The 19,595-nt window shown below is 41.3% G+C and overlaps 1 protein-coding gene across 1 annotated transcript in view; it reads right to left on the bottom strand.

Moving 5' to 3' along the window:
* ZNF385B (zinc finger protein 385B) overlaps positions 1-19,595 on the bottom strand; it is a 228,840-nt gene that overhangs the window by 162,436 nt on the left and 46,809 nt on the right. The gene's annotated exons all lie outside the window — the stretch shown is intronic.

Below are 19,595 nucleotides of genomic sequence, written 5' to 3'. Positions count from 1 at the left end.
TATAATATAGGCCTAATCCTGAAATTACTTTCTATATTTCATGCCATACTTAGCCCTGCTTTTCTGCCACTTCCTTACTTCATGTATTACTAATTTTCATAGGAAAACTAATTAGCTGTCTTGCTTTCCTACTCCACTTTATCCTACTTTCTCCAGACTTCATCTCTTTCAGTATTTATTGATGAAATTGTCTCCATCAAACCACTCGACTTGCCACCTTAAATTAACAGATCTGATTTATCTATGATCTATTCTTAATAAATCATTGCTCTGTTTTTCTCTTCTTTCTCCTCTACTATGTTCAAATATACCATTATCTTATTTATCCTGGGAAAAAAGCACCTTGTAAATTTTAATGTCTCTCATCTTCTACCCCCACCCCCACCATTAGAAGGGTCACAATAAATGCATCCAACTTATTGCATTCATTTAGCATTTTAAAACTACAGCCTCCTCAAAAAGACAAAATGTTTCCATCACACATATCCAGTAATCCAACAGAAGAGAATATTTGTAGCTCATGGTTGAGCCAAGGACTCCACACCCAGTAATGTCCCATAACTGGGGCAAAAATATCTTCCTTCTAAAAGTGCAGCTCCAAACTGGAAAAGATTGCTCATCCCATGCTTAACTTTTTACTCACTGTTTCTAAGTCTTAGTAATTTTTTAAAAAATATGTTTTCCACATTTACCAACTGCCTTCTCATCTCTCCCCTTCTTTCTCTTCTCCTCCCCATCTTTGTATTTTAGACTACAGGAGGAAGAGATTTGGCTTCTTTTGCTAATGGAATCCTAAAGTGCCATGCACAGATAGTACTATCTAAATGATATTAAATGCTTCTTAAGTCAACTGGATTTATGCATGCAGCAGCTACCCATCAAAACATACTTCTTCTTAAATACAACTTCCGCTAAGTATATCAAGTTGAAGAGTGAATTTAGATTGTTGAAAGAATGGTATTATAAACTATAAAACTAGACAGATCTATGCAACTCCCAACTTTGTATATTAAGTTGTGAACAGCTGAATAAAGCTTGGATTCATAATTTCCTCTTGAAGAACTCTGCTCAAGAGAAGTTTCCAACAGAGCAAGAATGGCCAACCTTTTTGCAATATGTAGTAAGGTCCATATGTAATGATGTGCAATAGGGCATATTTCTCCTCTGCACCATCATTCAGTAGGACCCTATCCTCATTCTTCCCCCGGTTCATCATCCATTCAATTCAAAGCCATGGATCATAATATGTGGCGGCACACTCACCATGTTCCTTCATCACATATACTACAAACTGCCCTTCTTGGTGACTGACAGATCTCTGGTGTTGTTGTATATAAAATGTTATCCCTATACAACCTCAAAATTTATACTTAGAAGGCATAATTAATAAGGTAAATAGCATCCAGTGCATTGATTAGAACAAAGAGTTAGGAACAGGGAGACTCACTTTCCTATGTCATTCACCAGTAATCTTAGGATGATCTCTCAGTAACCTACTTTTTGAAGACAAAATAGGAGAAGAATATAAATCACACACACTTGGGTTGTGTCAATTGTCAAAGTGATTCCATTTGAAAAGAGATTTGATTGAAGGCCCATTTGAATTGAATTTTTATAGTCAAATCAATTTCAGGTGTCAAACCGAATCACCTCTCTTTCAATCACTTTGGAAAGATTTTAAATGTAATTCAGATATCAGATGGACTTTTTAGCCTTGCACAGTCTCTCACTCCATTGCAGCTTTCCTTCCACATATGCACAAAACTGAAGCAGGTTGAGTGGTGCAACAGGCTTTTTGATATTGACATGAGTTTTTCATTTATACAAACTTTGCCTACTGTGTCCTTGACATACAGTAGTATTGCCTTCTTGTTTTTAATCTCTTGGTTTTCTGTTACAGTTTGTTAGTTAGGTTGACTTGGAGGGAGGGAGATTCTTCTGTTCCCTTCTGAACTTTTGCTCTTTTGGTGTGTGATCATCTCTCTTCCCCAAAATCTATACATTCACATTTTCCTAAACTCCCAGTCTTTTTGTCTGGCCTGTCAGTCATTTCTGTAATCTGTTTGCAGTTCTTCACCTGTTTTAGTTCCCCCTTTTATTCCTCTAATAAAAACAAAAAAAGCCATTATCTTTCTTGTTGACTCTGCCCGGTCTTGCACTGAATAAATCCTCTTCACTGCATGCATGAGTCTAAAATATTGCACTTAGACCACTACATACAATACAGCCTATCTCTTTATACTGGATATTATATATGCAATATTGATAAAAACAACAGACTTTTTTTTTTAATTGTTGCACCAGTAACACATAATTCAACATTTCCAGAAGAGGCTAATCTTGACAATAAGCCATGAAGTTCTCCAACCCAGAAAAGCAAAAGATCAGAAGATAGTAGACTCTCTGTTCCTTAGTAAGCTTTACTTTTAAGAAACTTTTTGAAGCTTTTTTTAGAACTTATAAGCAGATGTATAACTTTTTCTGTATGGATTCCACACAACCTTTGTAAGGTTCTTTAATGGACATTTTGGACGTAACTGTGCTGTTCCTTCTTTGTCCCTGCTATCTCTATTTTAAAAGGAAAGTATTTTTTAAAAATAATCATAATGAAATCCTTAACACTACCCAGCCAAAACTTTCCAGGGTTATGTCTAAAGGATCTATCATTCCTGATGTTTTCATTCAGTTCTATCAAATAATGAAGCTGCAACAGATTTTTTTTGATATTTCCCCATTATAGTTTATAATCAAATCATTTATTGAACCATGTCTTAAATCTATCTGAACCTACAATTTTCTTTAAATCTCAAATCACAGAATTTAAACAGGATGTTTGCTGATTGCACTAATGTATATTTATTTATATTTTAAATTTCATCACTGCCCATCTCACTCAAAGAGTGACTCTGTGCGGTTTGCAATAAAACTAAGATAAATGCAGGTTAAAATACAATAAAAACAGTATTCTTAAATAAAAATAAAAATATTTATATTTATAATAATGCATGTAAAAAGAAAAAGGACACACAATACACTGAATACTTTGAAAAAAGCAAAAATCCACAGAAGCAGAGTCAAAATCACAACTCAGTCAGCATCTGAGTCACTGGTACTGCATGTGTATGAAGTGTCAGTGGACACAGAAAGAAGGTACACTCACCCCTCAACTACAGAATCAGCTGTCACTGTTTCCATCCTATACTATTGATGATCATCCAGAACCTTCAAGAATATATGTGTGGCTTTCTCAGATAGAAAGCCATGACTGGGTTACAAGGCAGGCAACTTTCTTTCACACCTGACTGTTTTCTTACCTACTAAATGGATATATTGGTCTTTATAATAGGGCTACTAGTTCTGGCCTGCAAAAATCTGAATGGCTTCTAGATGATAAAAAAGAGTTAGAATTTTCTGTGTCTCTTTGCTGCTGTCTAATAGTCCACCTAGATTTTTACAGACCAGATCAGATAGCTCTACTTTACAGGTATATATACATGATCTTCACATTTCAAGAGATAAGCATTTTCCTTATACCATTACTTTAGAATAAAACAAAATAAACTTTTACCAGTTATTTAAGTAACAGCAATAAACAAGACATATTCAAGCCATGACATTTACTATTATCAGTTTAGCAAGGGGAAATTCCATTTGCTTATTCAAATCCTTATATGTAAAAACTATTCAGAATGCCAAATAAAAGAACTACTACTAGCAATACTTTGATACCGATTTCCTTAATCAGAGGCAGTTACATCTAATTCTACAGAAAATCTTAGGTTACTGAATGTTACGGACTCTAAAACGAATAGCTAATACCAAATAACTGAATATACTTACAAGATATTTTGTAGTGCATCTAGTTTAAAGATTAAACCCAAACTTTTAAAAACTCATTACAAATGGTAATTATGTAAATGAGCCTTTTAATCATTTAATATCACAAAAACTGATTATTTGAGGTACAAATAATCACACAATTTTTTGTCATTCTGATAAATAAAACATGAACTGAAATGAGTGTTTTAACATTTGCTTCTAAATTGCTGGATAATGTTGATAGTAAACTGGATGATTTTTCTTAAAGAGGAAAAATCACTGGGATAACATTCAAACATACTGGAGAGTGGAAGAGGATAATTGATTTCTTGAGTGATTGGGAAAGAAAAGTCACATCTTTAAGGCAATGATGCTTCAATGGAGGCTGTGGTTACGTAACACTAGAATATTGGACAAACAGAGATCCAATCACCAAAGGAGGGTGAGTTATTTTTAGTCCAAAATAGCCCAAGGTTTGAGACATAAGCTAACTCCCATGAGCAATTGTATTACACAAATAGAGATGACAGAGTTAATGGAGGCACTGTAGGAATTCTCTAAGAACTCTGTTTGCTTGCCTATTCGCACCCCCCCCCCAACAAGATGGGTGAAACAGAGATGGGCAACTGATATAAATACACTGATATATTTTGATGGGTAGGGGGAGAAAACCAGTAGAAAATCCTTTGGCTGCTTCCAATTTAAATGAGATGCCTATAAGCATGCCATCAAGCAACTTTATAGTTATACTGTCTGTCTCCTGTTTTTCTGTAACTGAGTTTATATAGGATGCTGGCTATGTTCACATGGCACAGTTGTCCCCTAAGCTAGCCACTTATATCAGAAGTCCCAGTCAAATGGGACTTGATAATAGCTTCTGGGTTTTTTTTATGACTGAAGCTGTCCTGTCAATACTAATACAGACTAGCAAAAGGGGGGGATTTTAAAATGCAGCATTTATATATTGTTTCATTTACATAAATGTATCATCTTTCATTAGCTAAACAAACACCACGGTTTCCTTATACAGTGGTTTTGCAGATTAAACAGTCCCTCCCATTTTTATACCAAGTAAGAGAGATTAGGCACATATGAAAGTAAATTATAAATAGCTTTGTAAACAATGTGTCCATGTTTTATAGAACATAACAAAAATTTAAATTCCCCTGCTCTATGTATCTGAAGTTAAAAGTCCTAGTAGTGTCAATGATAGAAGGAAATAAAGAAGAAAAGGATACGTAAAATAGGTCACATCTGGAATGATACTTCGGTTTTCTTCAAATAATCATTAAGAGAAGAGACAGAGAGAGAAATACACCAACTAAAGCCATGAAGTGAATCTGCTAAAAACAATCTTTGTATCAATGCTCACAGTGACATCTTGTGGATATTTTAAAACAAAACATAAACTAGTTAAATGTACAAATGCATCACTGGAATGATGTTTTTGCTATTGATAATAAATAATAAATACAAAAATACAATTGTTATCTGATGCACTTTTTAAATTTAATGACTGCAGATTAACTTCAGAACTGCATTTTCTCTCTTTTTAAGGAAGTTTTTCCTTATTCCTATTTTTTTTTTTTTTTGTATTATAGCCTGTATTTGTCACTATTTAATGTTTCCCTGGGTCATTATTGAAAGACTAACCAAAAAGGTAGGTGACCAACCATGATTTCAGCACATATGAATTGAACACTGCCAGATCAGGAACGAATCATGATTTCATAACATATGAATATGCCACAAAGGCCACCGGCTAACAATGAACTCACAGTTGTCACTGAACTTTACCTATACAAATCCAAGTCTTCAATAGGCTTCATTGCCATAAATCATAACGTGTCTTTACAATTCTTGTGCAGCTACCGAAATCCATATTCCAGCTCTTCCTCAGCATGGAAGGTGTGCGTCTGTAATGTTCAATGTCTTAAGTCACTACCAATTGAATGCTGTGTGATGACTGCCACAGTCAAGCTCTCATTAATTACGATTCATAAGCCTCTGCTTAGAAATCTGTTTTAATGGTAAGAAGCATTTCAGTACAGAAGAAAAGTTACGAATGAAATTTCCCGCGCATTTCTACAATTAGAAGCTCAGTAACTGCAAATTCCTCCCCACTGCCTCCTTAGGTACGTGCCCCCTCCTCCTTGTGCCAGCAGATGGTTGTAACGGCTCTTCACAGATGACCTTGGCACGAGGAGCTAGCCCAAACAAAATGATTCACACTCCAACCATGCTCCCCCTCTCTGCTGGTCGACTTGCATGTTGACACATGTTGCAGCAAGATGGATGAGAGTTTGATAAGATGTTCTGGGAACATTTGATCAGGGAGCATGACATGCTGTCTGAAGAAAAGCACCATATCCTTGCTCTCCACCATCAATCTGTCACTGATGTCAGCAGAGTAGCCTAAGTGACATCAGGACTAGAATCACTACTTGGGCAAATCCTCTCTATCCCTATCACTATTGCTCCTATCTTGACTGTCTCTGGAGTCCATTCTTGTGAGATGAGTAGGACTGTAACTGTGCTCAGCCCATGAGCCATCTTCCTTGCACCTATTCCTGTCTTCTTCTGAAAAAGACAAGGGAAGGCTAACAAGCATCTCGCAAGGCTGATATGTCAGCTTATTTAATATTGGTCCTGCAACTAAGCTATCAATAGAGCAGGGGCAGGTGTGCAGCTATAATGGATTTCTCTGAGTCCATGAAGGGGAATGGCAGTTCACTAAACATTGCAGGAGATCCAATTTGGTGTAGTGGTGAAGGCACCAGGCTAGAAACCAGGAGACCATGAGTTCTAGTCCTGCCTTAAGCACAAAGGCAGCTGGCTGTCATGTTCACCGTTTCAGTGTGCTTGGTACATCGTAATGTTTCGCATGTCATTTGCCTGATACGTGTTTGATCTCGGGAGAGAGGAGGATTCCTCGTCAGGGAGTTGTTATCTGTTGGCCGCTGGGTTGGAATGTGTTTGGGTTAACTCATGTGTTCAAGGTTGCTTTCCCAGGATGTGTGGAAAACGGTTACCAGCACCTGGGAGGGGGGTGGTTGCTATGGCTGGTAGGGGGGAGGGATTACGTTTGGAGCCGAAGGTTTTTAGTTTGTATTTGGCGCGCTTTTAGTCATTCTCAGCTTTCTCTGTATCTGCCATAATTTCCCTAATAAATCAGATTTCATTTAAGCAACCTCTTGTGAGTCTGAGTGTTTGGGATAGGCAACCATTACACTGGCTGACCTTGGGCCAGTCATTTTCTCTCAGCCCTAGGAAGAAGGCCTTGGTGAACTACTTCTGAAACCTTGCCAAGAAAACTGCAGGGACTAGTCCAGGCAGTCGCCAAGAGTCAACAATGCACCAATAAATAAATAAATAAAATTGCAGGGCCAGAATATCTGTACATTCCTTCTTTTTCAGGAAAATGGGCAACACCATCTCCCCAGGGTCATGAGGCTATTAGAAAGAGGATGGGCCTTGCTTTACTGTCCTTAATAAATGGGGTACTCACAGCCAGTTTCCAAGATTATATAACCTAACCTTTTCCTTTCAACAAATCTGGCTAACGAGGCTATGTGAGAATCTAACTTTCTTGGTTATAAGCAACCCTTGGGGATTTGACAGTGGTCCCCTTGGGTGTAAGACAGAGCCCCTATTCCACCTGACTGATGTATTTGTGGGGAGGAAAATTAAATTATTTTTATTAAAGAAAGTGAACCTGGCTTTCTAAACAATAAAGCACTACTCTTAGGCATTAACTTTATTTACAAGAAATACTCTTAAAAATAAAAGTGACAGGTAGTAGCAGCCCAGTGTTTTGGTTTATTACATGTGCTTATTTCTTGGTCTGTCAGTCTCAAATCCAGAGACACGCAGAATAAGTGTGCTTATGCTGGTGGAATACCAAAGTCTCTTGTCATTTTTCCAATTTTCAAAAGACCTTTACCTATTTTTTTTCTTTTTCAATCCCCACCTCTTTTGGAAGTTCACTCTAGGTTGAGGTGCCCCTGGAACCATCGGTAAGATCCCTGCTCTTGTGTGGTGTTCCCAGTGAGTGGAAAACTTGCAAGCACCAGTGACAGCAAGGGTGAACTCTGAGCAGTGCACAGGAGAGATATGCCCAGAATTAGTTCCAGCTCCACTCCATTTCCGAGAAAGGTCTATGAGTATCCTCCTGTGCTGTTCTTCAGTTTTATTGATTGAGCAATGCTTATATCCCCATCCCAATCCTGATGGACTCTGGGTGGCTCATCGATTGTGAAAGCAATAGCCAAAGTATAATAATACAATAATATATAAAATAACCTATCACTAGTCATTCATTCCTATGATAATGGATGCCCCAAATAGTCAGCCCAAGCCAAAGATTCATGGGTGTAAAACAGCTTTTATCTGCTTGTGACATAGGAGGTGGATAAGGGTCATAAGTACGTCTGGGGAAAGGGTCTTCAAAAGAATGAGGGCCACCAGAGAAAAGGCCATCACCATTCAAGGGCGGTACTAACAGAGCTAATTCTCCCCCCGTTGTTTTCAGTAAAGGGTAGAGAAATTTGAAATGAGAAGAACCCTTGGCCTAACAGACCTGTCAAAACAGCATCTCACTGCGACTTCTTGTTGCAGGGCCTGGACTGAGACAGTAAATCCATCATTTTGCTCCTCCATAACCCTTTTTGGGATGCAGAGTAAAGCTATTTAGAGTGTTTGCTGCTGAGCTGAAACCTGAGCCAGGAACTGAAAAGCTCACACTATTATTAACAGTTTTAATTAAATGAATGGGCATGATTCAGAAAGCAGTATATACAGTATGTATAGCTCAAAAGAAACTATGTATCAGCTCTACTTAACCTGGTGCCTTCCAGATCTGCTGGGACTGCAATTCCCAGAACCCCCAACCACCATACCTCCTGGAGGGCAACTGGTAAGGGATGGCGGGAATGCATTGTAAAATAGCTGCTAGTTTAATTACAAGTAATATCATTCATGCATCAATATCTGTTTCCCGATGTGTAGTGCTGTCTCCCTATTTAGCACATTCCCCAGAACTTCTCTGTGACCAAGATCACCTCACCAAATAAAAAATTAATTGAAATAGAGATAGCACGGCTCTTCAATGTTTTACATGTGGTTTCAGAAAGGTGCTTTGGAGTAGGCAAGAGTGCACATGCAGCACCTATCAGCAACTTTTTAAAGTAGCCCTGTCTTTTCTCTGGATTACACTGCTGCCTTCCTGTAAAGAAGCATGGAGATGGTCTTGAAGGAAATATGCATCAACCATATAAGCCTGGGAAAGCAGAGAGGGATGAGAAAGAAGCTCTTCCATATAAGAGGGAGGGAAGAAAAAAATGCTGTCAGGCTTTTAAGAATCTGCTACTATAGCTTGTATCAATAAAGGAGAGTGTTAATATTTGCTGAAGTGTTTTCTGATCTGGTCTACCTTGAAGGGCTGATACTCCTGGAGCTGTAGGGAATCCTGGCAAAACATACCTACTTCGAAGAGTTGCACGCAGTTACTATATTCATGTTCCTCTACATTTGAAAGCATGCTTTAGAATCAAATCTGAAGGCTGCAAAGTCCTAGTAAATAGTTGCCTTACACTAACTAAACAATTCATATATTGTCTTAAACCATGAAATAGCTTATCTGACTCTGGCTTAGTGTCCTGGGTGAACCCAGCCAATGTGGTTGATAAGCTGTGGTTTATGGCTTAAATTGGTATGCAAACCCAGGGAAGTGTGGTTTATTCAAGGAAGCATGACTTAGATATGATTATGTGGATACCAAGTTACTATATTCAGCTTATTTCAGTGTTACCTCCATTAACTGGCAGCAAATCCCAGCTTCAAATAGGAATCTTTTTTTGCTTTATCTTGAGATGCCAAGAAGTGACCCTGGAGATTTTAATATGTGAAATATTTACCACTGAGCTATAGCTCTTACTGTAACTACAACATCGTTATGAACACCACTTAAGGTATTTATCCAATATTTCTATAAATCTAATTTGATCTGAAATGGATTTCTATTCTATTGTCATGGTTCCTGTTCCAATGTTCCTGAAACATCACAAGTCTCCATGCCATGTTGGTGCTGACATGTGTTGCTGAATAGGAGGGAGCTGCTATTAGTTCATACCAGGCAGAGAGATAGATGATGCGAGTGCAAAGGAATTCATGTTTGGGCTATCTTGCCTGGCCAAGGTCATTACCCGGAGATTGCCAGCAACCATTTAAACATCTGCAGAGGAATGGAGTTACACTGACAATGGGGGGAGGGCTCTGGGATCACTTGTGGTTTAATTGGGAGAAATCCCGCACTTTTGGTATTCTCAGCTTTGCCTGTGTTTCTGCATACTATTCATCATTAAATTAGATTTCCATAGACCTCTATGTCAGTATGGTTTTATTATTATTATTATTATTATTTTATTTATTAAATTTATATTACTGCCCATCTTCCCCAATGGGGGACTCTGGGCGGTTTACAATAAACGGTTATTGTACTGGGCGGTTATTGATTTGAACAGGCAGTCATTACATCTATATTATGGGAAACCTTAGATCACTGCTAGGATACTAATTGGAACATACAGAACAGATCTGCATCTCCTATGTTGAGCACCAATGTGTCTCCGGGTTTAAGGTATGGGAAATATCTGCATATAGCAGGCCCATAGCTTTTTTTTAACCCTGAAAAGTCCCAAATAACCTGAGATCTAAGTGTCTTAACTACCACCTCCATTAAACTTCTAGTCTTCAGAGTCTATCGGTATCTGGTCTATTAGTACATCTTCCTGGTGTTTTGATGTTTGGCAATGTGGTCAGAAGAGATGGAACTTTTTTCTATTACAGAGCTGAGGAGGACTGTCGCTGGCACTAAGATACGCTTGGCTCCCACGGATGCTCATCAATAGCTTTAAAAGAATGCTGTTTTTTAAGACAATGTTCTGAGCAGGGTCATTCTTACTTTATCAAATACACTATTGAAATAAGACCACCTATTTATTTCAATTTTACTTGTCTTCGACTGATTGCCTACAATTATGATCTTTAGGTGTCTTATCAGTGCCACCAAACAAAAATAGATGGATGTAGAGAGTACTTTAGAAAGTGACAAACAGTTATAAGAAACAATTATAGAGAAAACAAAACTTCCAAAGGGTAAATGGGCAAACCCTTCATAGCTATGAAAACAGACAAGTTCCCTAGAGATGAGAGTTTAAATCTATTGCTTCATTAATACTCTGCTGTACCAGCAAAAGCCATTCAAAAGCAGCTACCTCTGTTTCCTCTAGATAGTATTTCTTAAGGACAGAGACACTTTCCCATCTGTCTTAATATAAGAATGGTTGATAGATATTATTTTTATAAAAGGTGACCTCCAAAGGATTATATTTAAAAAGAAAATGGGATCTCAGCACACTCTGCATCTTTTTGAAAGAAAAGAGGCACTTTATTCTTCCTCTATTATATGGCCAAAATTGGAAGGAAAAAAAAAAGAATTGTGGTTTAGTGTTCTAATTATTGGGACCAGGTCTAGGTTCCAATCCATCCTCAGCCATGGAAGCTAACTGGATGACTCTGGGCCAATCACATCTCTCAACCCACACCACCCCAGAGAGTTTTCGTTGTGGTAAAATTGGGGGAGAGGAGCCTATGTATGTCAAGTTGTGCTCTTGCAGAAAAAGTATACTGTATCTTTGACAATTAATAACTAAATTAAGGAAATTTAAATTTGCTATCTTTCCTTCATCTCACAGGCCACTGAATATTATTAGATTTATTTTAATTCAGCTCTTTAAAAGATCAGCCTTTAAAAACTGAGGAAGACTTTACTAAGGATGCATGTATAGCTACTGAAAGGCCGAACTTTAAATCTGATTCTCACTAGTTCATACTGACTTATTAGTGAAATAATCCCATCCCTTCTACTACTGAGCTAGTTGATTTGGCTAATATAAAAATCCTAAACAGGATGGGAAATCCCTGGATTGTAGGGATTGGGATGGGAAATCCCTGGATTGTAGGCTAGTTTAGGAAGTAAAAATATTCTGGAAGAAATAAACAGCAAACAGCTTTCATATTGCTAAAAAATCTAGATGGATAAGTCCATGAAGTCATTTGGAAGAAGTAGACTTAAAAAGAAAATCTTTTCTACTAATCTTAAATGCCATGATATTATTGAAGAAAACAAACAGAACAAGGTAAGATTAAATGTGGCTCTGCCTGCTGGTTTGCAAATCTAAACAAACATATATAGTAACTCACTGCCTAAGTTAAATCATCAGTGTACTGGTGACATTGAAATAAAACAGTCATCCATGTTTTCATATATAATTGGCACCAACACTTTGGGAGGAATCCTTTCACTTCCTACCTTACATAAAAAGCCAATGTAGGAATAAAAAAACATCTGTGCCATATCTGCAATTATACCAACTCTTCTCTTCCTGGATTAACTTGGGACCTGTTACCCACTGCAACAATCAGAGGTGTCTATAGGAAGGGACAAGGGAAGGGAGGACAAATGACAAAAGCAGAGTTACACATTGGGCACAAGCATTTCCCCTTCCGTATATGCATTGTGATACTGCATACAAATATGAAACGAATGAAGCTTGCATCACAAAAATGTGTATCTACAAAAAGGGGCAGAGTTTGCATCACAACTTTGGATCCTGGCTGGCACCAATCCACCTATATGGCATTCTTTCAGTCCTTGTGTTGCTGGAAGAGTAAAACAATGAACAGCAACTAGCAGTCAGAAGACACAATGAGAACTCCTTAATCTCATAACACATGGACAGGACTCAACCAGAGTTTCAACTGGGCAACTGTCAGCATCCTAGACCAAACCAAATCCAAAAACATGAGGGAGTTCCTGGAAGTTTGGTATTCAGACAAGTCAGCCATCAACAGGCACATAGAGATAAACAACATTTACACACTATTCAAAAGAGACAATAAAAGAGCTCAAAAGGAAACAAAAAGACCAGAACACCTTGCCAGCAATCAACATTCAGATAAATAGGGATTAACACCAGGATAAAGACCAGACAATCAAACAGTAAACAATACCCCAATCAAGGAACTATCAACCCAGACAAACAATCAAGCAGTAAACAACAGCCTAATCAAGGAACTACCAAGGAAAAAACAACACCCCCACCAACACTGACAGGGCAAGCGACTCTATATATAAACAGAGCAGACCCCACTCTCTTCTAGCACTAAAGATGTTACCTAGTTGGGTAATGAAACGACTGCAAGAAAACAACCAAGCTCAAAGAACACCAAGGACTCCACAGTTCAACCCTGAGCTACATATATTTGCTTCTATTAGAGTAAAACAAATTCAGCAAGAAAAAAGAGAAAGAGATGTCAGAGTGGACCAAGGCTCATTTTAAGAGACAGAGTTTAAAGGGGAGAAATGGGTGCAATTAAGCATCTGCAAGGCTTAATGCACCAATTTTGATCTTAATTACACTGAAAAATGCAAAATAAGAAACCAATTTACTTTGGGATGAGGATTCTAGGAGCTACAAAGGGATGTTGCCAGGCTGTAGATTTGATATCTACAGATCTTAAGGGATCCAGGGATCCATCCATTGTCTGCATCTTAGACACTAGAATTTGAGCCAGAAGTATTGCAAATACTAAGAAGCAAAATTAAAACGAGCAGCCTTATTCATTAAAAAGTTTTGGCCTTTAGTCTTAGTGTTATTAAGTACTACTATATTAATATTACTACTTTGTAATTAAGTACTTAATATTACTTAGTAATATTTGTATTGCTAAGTATTACTCAGTATTATCTGGCATGTATTACCATGAGTGGGGATATTGCTCTCTCTGAAATCTGCCTGGCTGGTTTTCAGGTCCTGCATCAGCCTCAAGGCCATGGCTGGCAGGGGTGGGGGTGGGGGGTAGTTTAATTCTCTCTGGGCTTCTAGACCAGGTTGCTGAACTGGTGGTGGATCCCCCTGCCTTTTGATGTTGGGGGACTACAACCTCCATGTTGCGAGTGCCAGGTCAAATTAAGCTCAGGAGTTCACGGCTTCTATAGCAGCCATGGGCTTTTCTCAGGGGATCTCAGGCCCAATATATGTAGGTGGACACACTTGGAACCTTGCCTTTGCTTCAGAGCAGCTGTTATGTGATCTGGATGTAGGGGGATTACCACCATGGTCAGATTGCTTCCTTGTCCACACGCGATTGACTGACATCCAGGACCTCCATTGGGGCCAAATCTATTTCAGTGGTTTGCCCCGGGCACCTCATGAATCCTGATGGCTTCCAGCAAGTGTTTGGGAAATTTCCTGACAATCTGGTGGTGAATATGTTGATGGACTGGTTCATTATCTGCATTGTGAGGTGACCTGGGCCCTTGGCCTCTCTGTCAGCAAATTGCAAATGGCTCCTTGGTTTACTGAAAGCCTGTGGGAGATGAAATGACAGAAGTGATGCTAGAGCACTGGTGGAGGAAAATGAGAAGTGAATCTGAGCATGAATACACGCCTGATTCAGCACTACTGTGGCAGTAAGAGATGTGAAACACTATTATTTCTCCTCTATTATTGCATCAGTGAGTTGCCGTTCTGCAGCCGTGTTTCAGAAGACCAAAGCCCTGTTAGGAAACAACAAACATCAAGAGCCCACCTACCCCACTTCCATTTGCTATTCTCAGTTAGAACAGCATTTGGCTAACAAAGCCACCCTGTCGTGTTCACTGTTTCAATGTGCACTGTACATCGTAACGTTTCACATGCCATGGCGCTGACGCGCGTTTCTGTTTGGGAGGGAGCTGCTGTGAAACCTTGTACCAAGCTCTGTATCTATGTTCATTTCAATGGAATGTGTTTGGGTTATGTGCTCTGTTCAAGGACTTTTCCCGCAGACCATCAGAAGCCATTAGGAGCACCTGGGATTGTGAGCTTGGGAAGATTCTACTGGGGGGAGGGATCTCATTTGTACCTAGGGTTTTTAGTTTGCATTTGGCGCGCTTTTATCATTCTCAGCTTTCTCTGTGATCCTGCATACTATTCTTTAATAAATCAGATATCTTTGCATTCCTGCTCATGAGTCTGAGAGTGTTTTAGAATAGGCATTCATTACATAAAGCTGAGAATGCCCAAAGTTGTACCGTTAGCTCCTACCAAGATCACTTTCTTCTGAGGGAAAATAGTTAACGATGGCCAAGTCCAAGCTCACAACCGGGGGACTTGAGGAGACGGCTAGCTTGATGCCCGAGTCGATGGTCTAGAGCGGAGAACTGAGCCTCACCCCAGAACCTTCAGATTTCCGGCAGGATTCGAGTTCCAGCCCTGAGGTGGAGGAATCTAACGATGGGGGAGAACCAGAGCAACCGGCACCCAGCAAATCGCCTGCAGAGTTGATCACCTGGGATGCAATGGGAGAACCCCAGCCAGGGACGTCCCAGGAGTCCTGGAAGAATCAGTTCCCACTGACCCCAGATGTAGAATCTACCACGGTATCAACGGAGAGACAGCCTAACACACGAGGGAGGGAGGAATCTCAAACCCCTGAAAGGCTAAGAGTGGTGGAGGCCAAAATAGAATCAATGGAGTACATGTTAAGAAACCTGTCTCTAACATTGGGGGGGGGGCAGGGGAGGCACGACGGAGGTCCCAGCTTCACGCAACCATCCCCCATCCTCCCACCCAGACCGCTGGCGGAGTGGGGCCAGAGACGGCTCCGGGATGAATCTCCACCCCGCAGAGCAACAACTACCGTAACCTGGGGCCCAAACACTCAAGCAGCCGCCGGTTCCGCTCCAACAGGAGCGGGGGTGAAAGACTTTTCTGTCAAGTCTGATGGGGATCCAACCAAGTTATCTTTCTTTCTAACCAATGCTAAAAGTTACATGAGGCAGTTTGGAGCATACTTCCCTTCCAAAGAGGCTAAGATCACTGCCATTGCCACCAAGTTGAAGGGTCGAGCGGCTGACTGGTATGTTCAATTAAGTGAGGCTGACTCCCCTGAACTTGAGTATTTCGAGGACTTTATGGGGGCATTAAAGCTGCATTTTGAGGATCCTCTGGCCAAGGCAAGAGCTAAGAAGGCACTGAAGGATCTTACCCAGGGCCAGCTGTCTGTAGCTGATTACACCCTGGAGTTTAAGGCTTTAGCTGGGAAAACCCCCGACTGGTCTCAGTCAACCTTAATAGAACGGTTTAAAGAGGGACTCAACCGGGACGTCCTACAATGGGCGTTGTGTAGAGACAACCCAGAGTCATTGTACAAATGGATCTGTCTGGCCGGCAAGGCTGAGCACGCCCAGCGTACCTTCATCCAAACCAGACGACCTGAAAAACCACCAGCCACCATGAGGGGACCCCGAAGTGCCGCAACTGCTGCCCAGCCAGGCTATAGAGCCTGGGAAGAGGAGAGAGATCGGCGGTATGTGAGGGGTCAGTGTCTTCAATGTGGAAAGGAAGGGCATTGAGCAGCTGATTGCCCAAAAGCCAAGGCTGGAGATCGAGCGGGCAAGCTGCCGTCCAAATCGCCCCCCCCCCCTCGCAGCGGATGACAGCAGCCAAGGGGGCAGCCAACGCTGAGGAAGTATTCTACTTCTCGGGAGAGGCTGAAGATGACTTTAAGGAGCCGGCGGGAAACGCCAGCCACCTGCCATGAAGAGCGCCTGTGGGCAGGTGGAGGAGGATGGGCACGAGGATGCTATGGTGAGTGCTGACTGTCCCACTTTAGCAGTAAAAGTGAAATTGGGCTCCCGCACAAAGACTACAGAGGTCTGGGCTTTAGTTGACTCTGGGTGTTCCAGGTGTATAATTCACCCTGATCTGGTTGCTGCTTTGGACCTGCCTAGCTTCCCCCTCCAGTTGCCTTTGATCTTTACACAGTTGGATGGTTCAACGGCCGGGGGGGGGGGGCGGCAACCCATTTCACTGGAACTGTCGCAATGCAAATGGGCAGCCACCGTGAGACTTTAAAATTTGTAGTGGCACCTGTTGGCAATCCCTTGGTAATTCTGGGGATCCCCTAGTTGACCTATCGAAGCCCATATATAAACTGGGAACACAGAACTGTGACTTTTAAGGATGGGTTTTACCAAGCCCCTACAGCGGAGAGAGCTTCATGTGCGGGGGTTGGAAGGGCTGCAATTGCCATGCCGCACCCTAGTTTGGCACATTTAGAAGGCTTGCCCGATCGATACCAAGACTCTGCAGACGTCTTTGGGGAAATGGAAGCAGATCAGATACCCACCCCCCCATCGGAAAACTGACTGTGCTATAGAGTTGGTTCCCAACGCTCAATTGCCCAAGCGAAAAATTTATCCAATGACTCAGAAGGAGCTTGAGGCATTAGGGGACTTTATTGACAAAAATCTGTCAAGGAGGTTTATTGAACCTGCAAATTCCCCAGTTGGGGCCCCTGTGCTATTCCGAGAAAAGAAAGATGGCACACTTCGACTCTGTATGGACTATTGGGGGTTAAATTCCATCTCAATTTGCAACAAGTACCCTCTTCCGCTCATGAAGGACATATTAGCTCACTTGTCTAAGGGCAAGATTTTCTCCAAGCTCGATCTTTGTGAAGCCTATTTCCACATCCACATACGAGCTGGAGTTGAGTGGAAAACCACTTTTAATTGTCCACTGGGTTCATTTCAGTACAAAGTCCTCCCTTTTGGGTTGGCAGGGGCGCCTGGAGTCTTCATGCAATTGATTAATGAAGTATCACATGATCATTTGTTTAAAGGGGTCCTGGTTTATTTAGACGATGTTCTCATTTACACTGAAACCGAGGAGGAACACGAACGCCTCCTCAAACAGGTGTTACGCAAGCTTAGAGATGCCAAACTTTATGCCAAGCTTTCCAAATGTGAGTTTCACAAGACCCAACTTGACCATCTGGGCTATAGGGTGTCTGACAAGGGCATTGAAATGGACCCTGAAAAAATTCAGGTGATTTTAAGTTAGGAACGTCCCCGCACCCAGAGGCAATTGCAAAGTTTCCTCGGATTCAGTAATTACTATCGCCAATTTATCCAGGGGTTCCCTGAGATTGCTTTGCCCCTCACTGATTTACTCCATACCAAGGGCTTGGGGGAGACACACAAAGTAAAAAACCCTGGGGCAGTGCTGAATTGGACGCCTGAATGCCAGGCAGCATTTGAGAAGTTAAAAACCCTCTTCACTGCTGAGCCTATTCTACAGCACCCCGATCCTGAACGCCCCTTTGTGGTCCAAGTTGATGCTTCTGACTCTTCAGTTGGGGCTATATTGTTACAGAGAGATTCTGAAAATCACTTAAAACCCTGCGCTTATTTGTCCAGAAAATTTTCTGAAACCCAATGCCGGTGGCATATTTGGGAAAAGGAGGCTTTTGCTGTAAAAGCCTCTTTGGAAGCCTGGCGTCACCTCCTGGAAGGCGCTAAATGCCCTTTCGAAGTTTGGACCGATCACAGGAATTTGGAAGCCCTCCGCACCCCCCAGCATCTCAGTCCTAAACAAATTCGCTGGGCTCAATTTTTCAGTCGCTTTAACTTCCGGTTAAAATTTATCCTGGGAAAGAAAAACTTTCTGGCCGATGCTTTGTCACGTTTACCTCAGGACCTTGACCAGGTGGCAGATGTGGTTGGCACTGTCCTCAATGAACCACAACTGGGCTTAGTTGCTGTCACCCAGAGCCAGACCCGTGCGCAGGCATCCCCACCCCCAACCCAGTCTGGGAAGTGGAAAGTGCAAGTTCCTTGCCAATTACAGAAAGACTTCCTCCAGGCACTGAAATCTGACACTTGGTTGCTAGCTAATAAAGACACTGTTTCTTTTGAAAACGGTCTGGCATGGGTGCAACACCACCTTTATGTACCCGAAACTTTATGACCTGACATTTTACAGCGTTCCCATGATGATAAACTTGCTGGGCATTTTGTTTTTGTTAAAACATTGCATTTGGTTCGTCGTCAATTCTGGTGGCCCACCTTGAGACGCGATGTAAAAGACTATGTGGCTTCCTGTCCTGTTTGTGCAATGTCAAAGTGAAACAGGGGGAAACCGCAGGGGCTTCTGCAGCCTGTGGCCAGCCCATCCCATCCCTGGGACGAGATTTCTATGGATTTTATTGTGGATCTTCCTCCCAGTCAAAAGAAAACTGTCATTTGGGTTGTCAAAGATTTTTTTTCCAAACAAGCCCATTTCATTCCATATGCATCCATCCCGTCAGCCCCGCAACTGGTGCGCCTATTTCTCATCCACATCTACCGTCTCCACAGTAGCCCCTCCCGTTTGGTCAGCGACCGCGGGACACAGTTTACTTCCCACTTTTGGAAATCATTTTTAAAATTGATTGGCACCAAACAGGCGCTGTCCACCTCGTCCCATCCTGAGACTGATGGATCTACTGAGATTTTGAACTCCGCCCTTGAACAATTTCTTAGAGCATACATTAACTCCCATCAGGACAATTGGGTGGAGTTGCTGCCTTTTGCTGAAGTGGCTTACAACAATGCTGTCCATCAGAGTACCGGGCAAACCCCTTTTCATGTGGTTTCTGGTCACGACTTTGTTCCCCTCCCTGAACTGCCACAACCCCCTCCCCAAACATGTTCTGCATCTGACTGGGCTGTTAAGCTTGCTGATTCCTGGCCGGTGATTCAACAGGCTTTGGCTGATGCCCAGGCTGCTTACAAGTTTCAAGCCGATAAGCATCGTTCTTTGCAACATGATTTCAAGATTGGGGATCAAGTGTATCTATCTACCAAATTCATCAAGTCCCCACAACCCTCTAAAAAACTTGCTCCC

The sequence above is a fragment of the Candoia aspera genome, chromosome 1 (genome assembly GCF_035149785.1).
Source record: "Candoia aspera isolate rCanAsp1 chromosome 1, rCanAsp1.hap2, whole genome shotgun sequence".
Lineage (NCBI taxonomy): Eukaryota > Metazoa > Chordata > Lepidosauria > Squamata > Boidae > Candoia > Candoia aspera.
Note: the sequence above shows the minus strand (reverse complement) of the source record. Positions and strands in the feature narration are given on the sequence as shown.